Source organism: Onychomys torridus, chromosome 11 (genome assembly GCF_903995425.1).
Source record: "Onychomys torridus chromosome 11, mOncTor1.1, whole genome shotgun sequence".
NCBI classification, from domain to species: domain Eukaryota; kingdom Metazoa; phylum Chordata; class Mammalia; order Rodentia; family Cricetidae; genus Onychomys; species Onychomys torridus.
Genome location: NC_050453.1, coordinates 39,068,670 through 39,082,694, shown reverse-complemented (window position 1 = coordinate 39,082,694; position 14,025 = coordinate 39,068,670).

Below are 14,025 nucleotides of genomic sequence, written 5' to 3'. Positions count from 1 at the left end.
AAACCACCAGCAGCAGAAAATCCTTTGTTGCCTCTTCTAGCTGCTGGTGATTTCCTGGCATTCTTTAGCATTCCCTAGCTTGCAGCTCTAACCGCCCATGGATTGTCACGTGATCTATTCTTTATGTGTCGCTCTCTACAAACCACACTTGGCTTAGGGCCCACTCTAATCCAGAATGACCTCATTTTAACATCTACAATGACCCTACTTCCCAGGGAGGCCACATTCTGAAGTACTAGGATTTTGGACTTGTCTTTTTTGAAGAGATGCAGTTCAACTCATAACAAGGAGCATGCCCATTTCCAAGAATAGCCAACAGCTAAATTTGCTGGAAAGATGGGTGTGAATAGGGATGGGTAGGAGATGTAAACAACTTAGCAAATAAACTAACTGGAAACTAAAACTAAAGACTCTTTCACTTAGTCCAACGTGGCAAAGGTCTTTATGTCTCTCATTTTGGTCTAGTACCTTCCAGGCTTTTGCAGTTGGTCAAAAGTAAGTGTGTTAGTTACTATTCTCGTTCCTTTGACCAACATAACTGTTAAGGAGGAAAGATTTTTTGGCTCACAGTCCACCAAGGCATGAAAGGCAAAGCAGAGGTCTGTGGTGATGGCGTGAAGCAATGGCTTGTTCACGTGGCCCCTAAACAAGAAGCATATGAACATACAGAGGCTTATATTAATTATGAACTGTATGGCCTATTGGCTCAGGCTTCTCACTAGCTAGATCTTACATCTTAAATTAACCCCTTTACTATGTTAAAGTTAAAACTTTCCTTTTAAATAGAAAGAAAAGGGGAAGTGATGGGTGATGGTGTTCTGCATGCTGTGAATGTGTTGCTCCCATTGGTTGATAAATAAAATGCTGATTGGCCAGTAGCCAAGCAGGAAGTATAGGTGAGATAAACAGACAAGGAGAATTCTGGGAAGAGGAAGACTGAGTCTGGAATCGCCAGCCAGACACAGAGGAAGCAAGATGATAAGACAGAACTGAGAAAAGGTACCAAGCTACGTGGCTAAACATAGATAAGAATTATGGGTTAATTTAAGTGTAAGAGCTAGTCAATAATAAGCCTGAGCTAATGGCCAAACAGCTTTATTTATCAACCTATCAGAGCAACATATTTTCACAGTATGCTGTGAAAAAGACATTCCCCCATCACTGCCCTCTAAGGCTCACTCTTAATGACCTACTTCCATACTCCAGGTCCCACCTAATAAAAGTTCCATAGCTTCCGAAAACAGGGCTTCCAGCTTGGGATCAAACACAAGAACCTGTGGGGAGCAAATCCCATCTGAATCACAGCAGTAGACAGGAAGCTACCGCATAGGCGAGCCCATCTTGTTTCCTCATCCATTTGACAGTGTCCATGTACTGTATTCAAGGATGGATCCCACACAGCAGGGATTCAGTGCTAAATATCACAGGCATGATCTCTACCATCCTGAGAAACAACTCAGAGTGAGGTGTTCCTAGTCCTCAGGCATGACCTTCCTTATCACCAAGGAAGTGTGTTTGGAAGGAATTTCAAAGCAGAGAGATTACACACAGGCAAGTGGGAAAAATGCCAAACAGGAAATCACTTTACAAATGGAAAGTGAATGGACATCTGCCCAGGAGGGCGGCAAGCCTGCGCAAAGCCTTCCTGTGTCAAGGCCATGCCCTTTGTGGTGTCAGGTGACTAAATCCTCCAGACTGCTAAGGCATGCTTGTTATTCCTATAATGACAACAGAAACCCCTGAACTGACCCTTCCGGAAGGGACAGTACAACACACTGCCCAGTTTCCAGGCGGCAGCTGAAGCTCAGGACAGACCAGGAAACTCAACTACGTCTCTCTTGAATCCCAGAGAACCGAACCAGGCCCGGACGGACAAGTGCGGTGACTTGGAAGTGAGCCTTCACCTCTCCTCCGGGCAGTGCACTAGTTGGGAAATTGTAGACTGTCTCCTGTTTCCATGGAAAAGAGGTGCTGCTGACATGTGACTCAATGCCGTTACAGTCACCAGAGTTCACATTTTCCATAAACTACGGATGGTCTCTGCATCGAGCTGTATGTGAAGGAACCACGCCCCACGCCTATAAAATACTACATGGAATTATTTCTCAAAGAAGTAATTTCAAAACACCATGGTGAATAAGGCAGTTCAGCTCTTGTCCTTCAGCAAGTGGCTTTACCTGCAAGGGAGTCTCCCTTGAGAAGTAGAATAGGCTTTCCGCACACTATAGGAAAGAACAACGCAGTGACTGTTGTTAGGGATGTTCCCAGCCTTGCTTTCTTCTCACTCCACGAACACAGTAAGTAGGACTGCACTCAGCTCCCCTGTCCGAAGCTCGGAATGACCTCATCAGTTACTTGAGCTCGTGTGGAAACGCCCTGTGCCACCCTGACCAGGGGACTGTCCCAGCATGCCGTTCTTCTGTGGCTGCTTTAGAGGTTATGGAAGCAGATATCCAGGTGGGTCTGCCAGCACAGGCCAGAGTGTGGGTGAAAATCAACCATTTGTGAGGTTAAGTCACTGAAGTTATGTGTGTGCGTGGGGGGGTGGGGGGAGGTGGGGGGAGGCTGCTAGTGTCTCAAACAGCCTTGTGCCTTGTTTTGTCCTGATAGGGATCTGCAGTAAATTCCTCCTAAATTACTTATCCACAACCTGATGGGTTCATAGACAGAGTTATCAGGTAGTTTTCAGGGAAAACCCACGAGGGATTTGCTCAGGTGTGTCCCTGCCAGGGTAGACCTAGCAGGAGGCCAAGATAAGGTGCCAGATGAATTGTGAAGGTTTCAGTAGGAAGCTCCTAGAATACATTTACGTTAATGTTTAATTGTATCAGATCAGTGGTGCTCGGCCTGTGGGCCATAACCTTCCTTCATGTATCAGCCTTGTCCTCTGTATTGTTGAGATGAACACCATGACCAAAAGTAACTGGAAGTGCCTTAGGGTTCCTATTGCTGTGAACAGACACTACGACCATGGCAACTCTTATGAAGGAAAACACTTAATTGGGGTGGCTTACAGTTCAGAGTTCAGTCCATTATCATCATAGTGGGACGTGGTGGCATGCAGGCAGACATGATGCTGGAGAAGTAGCTGAGAGTCCTACATCTGGCAGGCAATAGGAAGTGGTCTGAGACACTTAGTGGTATCTAGAGCATATATGAGCCCTCAAAGCCCACCTCCACAGTGACACACTTCCTCCAATGATACCACACCCACTTCACAAGGCCATACCTCCTAATAGTGCCACTCCCTTTGGAGGCCATTTTCTTTCAAACCACCACAGGGAGACGGGTTATTTCAGCTTACAATGTAGAGTCAGCTCAGGGAAGGAACTAAGCAGAGGCCAAGGGGGAAATGATGCTGACTGGTTTGGTCTCCATGGTTTGCTCAGCCTGCTTTCTTAAGATCCCCTGCCATGGGGGGCACCGCCCAGAGTGGGTTTGACCCTTCCATATCAATCATTAATCAAGATAGGATCCCACAGACTTTGCTTATAGGTCAATCTGATGGGGGTAATTTCTCCATCAAGGATCCCTCTTCCAGAGGCCTCCAGTTTGTATCAAGTTAACAAAAACCTAACAGCACACCCTCTGATCACTATGTAGGTCTGTGAATAACCCAAGAATCTCCCTCCCACCCCACCCCACCCCACTCCACCCTCCACCCTGCCCCACCCCACCCCATCCCACCTCGCCCTTTATCCTCTGTCATGTTTCTATATAAAGTATTCATCTCGCACTGAAACACAAAATGAAACAGGCCTCACTATTTAAAAGCAAAAAAAGTGTGGCCACTGATTGTCTACAGAATAGTTCAAATTTATGATGAATAATATGCACTTTTGTAAAAGTATGATCCTCAGAAGATGGATATATTCTATGAAAGTAGATTGCTGTTTGAAAGGACAGAAAGGAACAACTGCATGTTTTGGATAAAATATCAGATATAACCTCTTTACCGTTTTTTGAATATTTCATATGAAAGTATGGTTCTTTGAATCACTTCAAAACACTAATTTTTTAAAAAAATTTGGGGCTTTATAATAGATTGCTTTACTTTTAAAATGTACGTACTGTATCATTCGTGGCTGAGGAGTTCTGGCTGTCCTAAAACTTACTCTCTAGACCAGGCTGACCTTGAACTCAGGGATCTACTTGCTTCTATCTCCTGAGTGCTAGGATTAAAGGTATGAGCCATCACACCCAACTTGTAAGTTAAAAATCTTACAGCCAATCAGACTCCAACCAGAAAAAAAACAAGTGGGTGATTTAATTTTCAACTTAATGACAGTTTTGGGAAAAATGATTCATTCAAGCCCATTTCACTGTTTATTTCCTGTTTTAAGGTTAGTATAAATGAAAGGATTACACCTGATTGCGTTTGCCTGACTAGATTTCCTTGACAATAAAAACTATTCTGGGCTTTTTATTACTGACATCTTACCAATTCTTTCAAGAAGAAATGCCACAAAAGTAATCAAAACTATGGAATCCTCCAAAAGTTTGCTCAGCAGTGGTCATTAATGGAACATCGAAAGGATATCTTCTCATTTGTATGTATGTAAGTGTTTTGCTTGCATGTATCTCTGTGCACCATGTGTACACCAGGTGCCCTTGTAGGCCAGAATAGGGCTTCAGATCCCCAGAAACTGGAGTTACAGACAGTTGTGAGCTGCCATGTGGGTGCTGGGAACTGAACGGAGACTTTTGGAAGAGTTGCTGGTGCTCTTAACGGCTGAGCCATCTTTCCAGCCCAAGAAATGATAGCCAGTGAAAACTTTTTTAAAAAAATTTTTTTACCTCACAAATTTTAATTTAAAATTTACCTTTCAAATTTTAATATATTCTACTGTCTGTCTTATGTACTAATAAGCACACTAAACATTGTGTGTGTGTGTGTGTGTGTGTGTGTGTGTGTACTTTAGAATATCTGTTATAAATGTAACATTCCCCAAAATGGAAGAAGAAAGTGACATGCAGGTACTTGGAAATGGTAGAATTGCTAACTCACAGAGGAAAGAGTGTCCTCTCCAGAGTAGAGGAAGGGGGAATCTCTGAGTTCGAAGCCACCCTGGTTTACATAAAAATTTCTAGGGCTACATAGAGACCCTGTCTCAAAAAAATCAAACCAAAACAATAATAGTAACAACAAAAAGAATGTCTAAAGCAACTAATGTAGATTCTGGTCTGAGTTTATCTCAGTCCACACTGTATGACATCTACTACTAGTTCCTGTACAACTCAGAGTAAGAGCTGGCTTTCGGGAACATTTTTTCAGCTAGCCGCAGCCTGTGTTCTTTATACACAGTTCCTGCATGTTTACATATAAAAATTAACAAAATTAGCATGTGGCTAATTTAGCTCGTAGAATCACATACATAATTGGTGCATTTACTGTGCTGTGTAAAGTTGAAGGACAGTCTTTCTAAACAAGCTAAATCCAGGTGTCCCTTCCCAGTGGCAGGAAACAAATATAGCTCTATGCTGCCATCTTCTGGCCAATATGTATACTACACTTGCCCTCACCTGTGCCCACCAAGATAATGCCTATGTAGAGTATTTTGCTACTGTTTTCGCTTTACTTTTTTTTTTTTTTTTTGGAAACATGCTCTCATTATATGATCAGTAACTTACAATTCCACTGCCTCAACCTCCAAAGTTTTAAGATTATAAACATGTGCCACCATGTCCAGCAGTATCTGGAATCACCAACGACCCAGAGGACAATGAACTCAGAGGACTCATTTTCTATCAAAGATGTTGTATTTTATGCCAGTATATGTCTGTTTTCTTGCATCTTTGCTCTTAAACCGGTAACTTAAACCTTGAAATAATTATGGAAATAGATAAGAAAAATTCAGTTTTTTTAGTTTCAAGTTTAATGATGTTTTCTTGAAAGAGCTTTATTTTGCTTATTTATGCATTTTTCTGTTTTGTTTTTGTTTTTGAGACCAGGTTTCTCTGTGAAGCTCTGGCTCTCCTGGAATTCACTCTGTAGACCAGGCTGGCCTCGAACTCAGAGATCCACCTGCCTCTGCCTCCTGGGTGCTGGGATTACAGGTGTGCACCAGTGCCTGGCCTCTTGCTTATCTTGAGACAGGGTCTCTCTACATGTAGTCCAGGCTAGTTTCAAAATCCCCATCCTTCTGCCTTTGCTTCCCACACCTAGCCTAAGAGCTTTTCCCCCCAATATACCTGTAAATGCTTCTCTTCTTCCAATCAAATAACATCTCCTGTCCCTTTTAACGAATTCTGAGCATTGTGTGTATTAGCTGATGCAAAAGCCTCAGACTACATAGAAGATCTTAGCGAATCCACATGGTCATTCACTTAAATGCAAGGCTGAAGATGAGTCGTTTGATATTTGTGAGACCTCTCCTGGAACCCAATGGGCTGTCCACCAGGTCTTCTATAGGGCAGCCTTGTATCTCTCACTCCCTATCATATGTGACTTCGGGGTGCACCACAAGGTTTACGATCTAAATTTACCATCCCATTTGAGTGTTTCTTTTAGATTTATTGATTTCATTTTATGTGTATGTGTGGTTTTCCTGCATGTATATTTGTGCACCACATGCTTGTCTGGTGCCAACAGAGGCCAGAAGAGGGCGTCAGATCCCCTAAGACTGGAGTAACAGACAGTTGTGAGCTATCCCATGGGTGACGGGAGTCCCTATCCTCTGGAAGACCAGTCAGTGTTTTTAATCTTCAAGCCATTTCTTCAGCCCCTATTCTTAATTTTTAGCAGGAAATTCAACCATTCTTGAGATTTAGAAAATGTGATTTTTTTTTTTTATAATCACAAGTTTTATTTTACAGATTCCACAGACTCCAAGCTCAAGGCTACAGGATCCCTGTTGTGATCAGTTTTGAGAACATAACAACATTCTGCTGACGATTTGAAGGTGTTCTTATGAACTTATGCAAATTAGATAGTACCATCTTATGGTCTCTACCTGCTTATCTGCCCACCGTCCTGCTAATGGGCTTAATGTGTTGGATTAAAGTCACCATTTCCCAGACTATGTCAACACTAATGTGGTTTGTGATATAAGAATAAACTACAGACCCACATCTTTATTGTCTTACATATTTGGGAAAAAAATTGCAGCCTTTAGTAGGTGAGATTTTTTTCCTGCATGGAGAAGTGGACCTCTGCTTTACCTGTTAATTTATATTGCATAAGAGAGGAAAATGAATGGATGTCTGAATCTTATTAAGTAAAGCAAGAAATCCGCTTGCTGTTTTTTCTCTATTGTGATTCCCACACTGAGTCTTGGCCTGGTGTGCCCTTCTCTGTGCCACTGGCAATGATTTATTGCCCTTTTTCATTTTCTATGTGTGAACACTTAAAGAATGATGCCCATCTCTTTTTTGTATTTACTCACTTATTAATTTAATAAGAGAGTTAACTTTGTACCAGCTGGCGGGGGGGGGGGGGGGGGATACAGCAACAATAATAAAAATTCCTTTCCCTCATAGACTTTAAGAAGAACAGATGTAAGAACGGAATGAAACATGTTTGTTGTACCTTGACTGCTGACCAGTGCTGAAGAAGGAGAAGGGGGGGGGGGGCTTGCATTTTTTTTTTTTTTTTTAAATAAGATGGTCGAGGAAGTTTTGACTAACAGGATATTTGAGCAAAGACCTGATGGGTCATATTTTTACATCACTAAATCAGGTTAGCAGTATTTACCTGGGACATCATCCAGGAAACCAGGGCCTTTAATCCGACCCTTTAACATATTAGCAGGACACTAGAGGCAGGTAGAGAAAGTGAGGAGACAAGAGCAAATCATTCTGGGATAGAATGTTCCAGAAAGGAGGCAGAGCCAGGACCCCCAGGTGTGCTGGGTTTGTTTCTTTGGCTGCGTGGATTAGGAGCCCCCTGTGGCTCAGTGGGAGTGAGAGAAGGAAAGAATCATTTTATTCATCTTGCTATCTTCAAAGAGTTTAGCAGTGTATGAAATATAGCAAAAATGTGTGTTTTTTAATGAACCATATATATTTTGATAATAATATAAAAATACCAATATTTCACAAAACCTGAATTATACTAAATTACATTTTTTCCTTTTCTTGTTTTTCTCTTTTTAAGACAGGGTCTCTTTATGTAGTTCTGGGTGTCCTGGAGCTCACAATGTAGACCAGGCTGGCCTTGAACTAACAGAGATCTGCCAGCCTCTGCCTCCCGAGTGCTGGGTCTAAAGGCGTGCACCACCACTCCTGGTCCCAATTACATTTTTTTTTTAGACCAAGGTCTCCATGTAGTCCAGGCCGGCCTCAAACTTGATGCACAGCTGAGGATGACCTTGAAAGTCTGATCCTTCTCCATCCATATCCCAAGTGCTGACATTAAAGGTATGTGCCATCACCTGATTAATGCAATGCTGGGGATCAAACCCAGGGCTTTGCACTTGCCAGCCAAGCACTCTACCAATAAGCTCAGCCCACCGCTAGTACTTTTATGACAATGAAAATATTCTGATTGCTGTCCTGAGTCGGTGCCATTAAAACAGATCGACTTGTTCATATCTTTAGATCAGTTCAGGATGTGATGTCGGAAATATTTTACAACATTCCTATCTGTTTCTCTTTGGACTTCTGTCAAAATGATAAGAAAGAACTATGGCTTATAGTGAATGCAAAACCACTGGAAAATGAAAATGTACTTTCAGATCTCGGGGCAAGGTTAACAGCACTCCTTAGAGTCACTTACAGAAAAGGCCAGTTTAAAGGTTTATTTTCATTTTTTACAACTTACCATTCTTAGGTATATCACATCAGCATTTATTTTACTTGCAAAAATGCCTTGTTGTTTGCATGTACGCACACATGTATTCTAACAGTAGTCACAAGCTGGATGGAAGGGATCACCATCTTCTGCCTGCTTCTTTGGTCCACTGAGGCCCCTGTAAGCTAGTGCTTCCAAATGTTGTTTTTGATTTCACAGTGTCCGTTTGAACTCAATGTGATATGTTAAGTTTTAGCTGGAGAATTATATTTTCTTTTGTCCTCTTGGTTTTTTGTGATTCATACAAACATAAACCTCTCCCAAGAAACAGAGCTGGGGTTTGTAGCAGACAGGCCTGGGTTTGATCTTCAGCATTAAAAAAGGAAGGAAGGAAGGAAGGGAGGGAGGGAGGGAGGGAGGGAGGGAGGGAGGGAGGAAGGAAGGAAGGAAGGAAAGAAAGAAAGAAAGAAAGAAAGAAAGAAAGAAAGAAAGAAAGAAAGAAAGAAGGAGCTGGGCAGCGGTGGCACACACCTTTAATTCAAGCACTCAGGAGGCAGAGCCAGGTGGATTTCTGTGAGTTCGAGGCCAGCGTAGTCTACAGAATGAGATCCAGGACAGGCACCAAAACTACACCACTGTGGTGTGATGACTCTGCTCACAGGAATCCCTATTGTGCCCTCCTGATTACACCAAGAACAGAAAAGTTAGAGATTTACTTACTGGACACACCCGATGAAAAGCATACAGTCCAGATCCAGGGCCTGAGGCCATCTATGGCAAGAGTTCAGTCAAAAAATATAGATAAATCAGAATGATATGGTATAATGGGGAAAGAGTAAGACATCAATCAGGACCTTCCCTTTGGGGAGCGTCTCAGAACAGGTCCGTATAGTAAGACTAAGACACGAAGGAACACAATTAGGAAACAGCTCAGTGCTTTTGCTATATCATTTCCCTTGAAGAATCTCTTAAATTGTGGTGGAGTGTCTGGTCCCCAGAGGAGGTCCTTTTCCAAAGTCAGACATTTGGATAAGGGCCTCCATTCCCTCAGGGTCTTGAGGAAAGTTCCTGCTTGGTAAAAGGAGCCATTCTCCTTATCTCTAGCAGGAGAAAGTGTGACCCTTCCACTGATGTGAGAGGGCTCCCAGTGGAGTTACTGAACCTTGGAGAACCATAGGCATTTAGACACTTATTGAACCTATGGCTTTTGTTTTAGGAAAAACGCTATGGTAAAGCTGATGGCCACTTTCATCCCTGAATCATTGAGTCTGCTTTCAACCTTGCCTGCAGATAAACTATTGTACAATTATAAGAATAAAAGGTGTAGCCTCTTTTCAATAAAGTGGTAGCCATCCCAATTCACCCTCAGATTATGTCAGTCTCTTCCTTCCCTGTCGCCAACTCGACACCTCCTCTTTGGAACCTGAACCCCGCCCTAGCTGGATTCCAGCATTACTCCATTGATGTATTTCTTCCAGTTATTACATTTTAAATATATGCATTTGTCCCTGTTATTCCTTTTGAGGAGGGACTAAGAGTGGAACCATTGAGTCTCCATTCTCAAAAAATGTTTGTTGAATTCAGATCCAAGCCTTTTATCTTCTGTTTCTCATTGTTTGCTCAACTTGTCCAAACTTCTTTTAAAGATTATTCCTAAATGGGCAATCAATAACCATTCTTTAGGGGCTGGAGAGATAGCTCAGAGGTTAAGAGCACTGGCTGCTCTTCCAGAGGTCCTGAATTCAATTTCCAGTAACCACATGGTGGCTCACCACTATCTATAGTAAGATCTGGTGCCTTCTTCTGGCCTGCAGGCATACATACAGGCAGAACACTGTATACATAATTAATAAATAAACCTTAAACCCATTCTTTGTAACAAGCCTTATGCTTATTAGAGTTTTTAGTGATAAATGAATACATGTTAATGTGTGTATTTTCAACATTTAGAACATACTAGTCACTGTTGATGCAAAAACCATATCCCTCATTGTCTCAGCCAGTGTTTTATTGCTGAAGAGACACCATGGCAACAGCAACTCTTATCAAGGAAAGCATTTAACGGGGGCTGGCTTACCATTTCAGAGGTTTAGTCCATTATCATCATGGCAGGGAGCATGGCAGCATGTAGACAGACATGGTGCCAAGAAGTAGCTGTGAGTTCTACACATAGCTGTGAATATGAATCCACAGGCAGAAGGAAGAGAAAACCACTGGGCCTGGGCTTAGGTTTTGAAACCTCAAAACCCTCCCCCAGTGACACACTTCCTCCAACAAGGCCATGTCTACTCCAACAGGGTCACACCTCCTAGTCCTTCTCAAGTAGTGCTACTCCCTGATGGATAAGCTTTAATGTATGATCCCATGGGGTCCATTCTTATTCAGAACACCACATTCATCTTAAAGGGAATAGTTTATTCTTGAATTACTTTGAGTGACTATGGCCTGGGGAACACAAATTTAGGTTACCCCAAATTCCATGTTCCAATGTAGAAGCAGTTTCATAGTTTTACAGAACAAAGAAAGTCATAAATCGAAACAAGCTTAAAATACATTGGTGGGTGCACCAGAAAAGCAGTAAAAATGATATGGGGAAGTTTTCTATAGGCCTAAGAAAATATCTGATGAATTCAAGTTTTGGGTTGGTGGAAGCTTCTGCTGCTGCTACTGCTGCTGCTACTACTACTACTACAACACACACACACACACACACACTCACACACACACACACACACACACACACACACACACACTTGAGAGGCCACAGTAACACCATGGTGGACTTCTCTGGCCCAAGCCTCTACTAGGCCTGAGTTTCAGTTTGTTTCAGTTTCTGTTTCTGTTTTTGAGTAGGCAGGTGAGGGAGACATTGCATACCAGGCATGAGTCAGCACTTACAGCCCAGCCAATCAGAAACATATTAGTGTGGCTGCTGCTCACTTGGCCAATCATATTTAGGATGACCTAATCCCCTCATGGCTGTCTATAAAAGGAGCCTGTGAACTTCTCTGGGGGATCGTTGCCATTTTGTTGTGTGGCCGACACTTGCATGCAGGAATTCTCTTGAGAAATAAATGCTCTTACTTTGCATACATATGTGAGTGGTGGTCTTTTGTGGGGTGATCTACAGACCCTAATATCTGGGGGCTTGTCTGGGATAGTCATCCCGTGTCGTGTTGTGCCCCCCCCCCCCCCAACCTGAAATCCCTGACACATTGAGTGTTTAAGGAACCTGGCCGGTAAGTGAGAGCTCTCTGCCTTTGTTCATCTCTGTTATATGTGACTTGTAAGAGCTCAAGCAGATCTTGGAGGCTTGGGTGAGCCAGGCGGACACTTTAACGAACCTGTGCCAGGTGGGTCTCGGGAAGTCTCAGACCTACCAGAAGGGGACTTTGTCCCATTGGAAGTTGAGGTGGGACAGAGAAGGTCGCTCTTGCCAGAAAGAGCTCACTTATAGAGGCCGTCTGCCAGATGGGGCTCACTTGCAGTGAGAGAGGCTGTTGTCCTTGCTTGGTTCCTTTTTTTCTGTGGGCTGTACCAGTATATTGTCTGGTGTGATGTGTTGTCTTTCTGTGTTTTTGTCTTGTAACCACTTTTACTCTCCTGGAACAGATGGGGCAGACAACCTCAACCCCTTTGAGCCTTTTGCTGAACCATTATAAGGACTTCCAGACTCAGGCCACCAACTTGGGACTTGTTGCATGGAAAGAAAAGCTCCCTATCTTGTGCAGGAACAAATGGCTGAACAAATGTAGGATGGCCTGAGGAAGGGACATTTAATCTCCCCACTATCTACTGTGTGAAGGACATAATCTATAGGTCATTGAGGTGCCTGGATTGGGTTCCTTATCGCTATCTTGTAGCAGGAATCTTAAAAGTTCTTATTAATAAAATCAAACCTGAGGCCAGTTATTGGGGTGAATGCTGTAAGATCAGAGAAGCAGAACAAGCCACAGCTACCTCACCTGGCCAACTTCTCAGCTGATCCTGTTTCCTCAGACTGGAAGCTGCTGCGTCCTCATCCAGAATGGATCTCAGCTAAACTGCTGCTCCAAAGCCTAAAAGCTTAACCAGCCAAATGTTTCTAGTTTCTGGTCTTCACACCTTATATACCTTTTCTGGTTTCTGCCAACACTCCCTGGGATTAAAGGCTCACTTTCTGGGATTAAAGGTGTGAGTCACCATGCCTGGCTATTTCCAATGTGACCTTGAACTCACAGAGATCCGCCTGGCTCTGCCTCCCGAGTGCTGGGATTAAAGGTGTGTGCTACCACTGCCTAACCTCTATGTTTAATATTGTGGCAGTCCTGTTCTCTGACCCCAGATAAGTTTATTAGCGTGTACAATATTTCAGGGAACACAATACCACCACACTACCTGGCAAATGTTGTTAGAGAAGCCTCCTAAATAGCTAAACCCTTTTCTGGCTCCACCCCGGGTGATATTTGCAGTAGTGACAGAAAAGAAACTGAAACAAGATGGGGAATCCCAACCCTCGGCCTACTTTACCCTGTCTTATCCACCTCAGGACATCTGGAGGAGGAAATTTTCTCAACACCACCCCCATATCAACCTGAGATGTGTGAGGGGGAGGCCAAGGGATCCCCAGGAGGGGTCAGGAGCCCTCCTCACATGCACACCCATTCATGGATGGAGGAGCCCCTGGCGGAGGCTGATTCAACAGTACTTCCACTGTGAGTGGTAATCCCCCCTCATTGTGAATGGTAGGGATCTTGCTACAACAATGGATCCAGGAAATTCCCTAAGTCTGGCCAAATACTGGCCCCCTGTGGTAACACAACTGAAGGCCAATGTTATGCCAGCCTGCATCAGACAGTAACCAATGCCCAGGGACACTAAGCAGGGGATTACCTCCCACATCAGATGCCTGAGGGACCTAGGCATCCTTGTCCCCTGCCAGTCTGCCTGGAATACACCCCTGCTGCCAGTCAAAAGGCCCAACTCCACTGATAATAGGCCTGTCCAGGATCTCAGAGAAGTAAACAACTGTGCAGAGGACATTTATCCCACTGTCCCCAACCCATATACCCTTAGCACCCTGCCACCTGAACAGGTCATCTATACAGTGCTAGACCTCAAGGATGCCTTCTTTAGCTTGCCCGTGGTGCCAGCCAGTCAGCACCTGTTTGCCTTCGAATGGTTGGATCCAGACAATGGATTCAAAGGACAACTGACCTGGACAAGCTTTCCCCAAGGAGTTAGAATTCCCCCATGATTTTCAATGCAGTCCTCTACGAGGATTTAGGTGAGTACAGACAGGTCCATCCGAATGT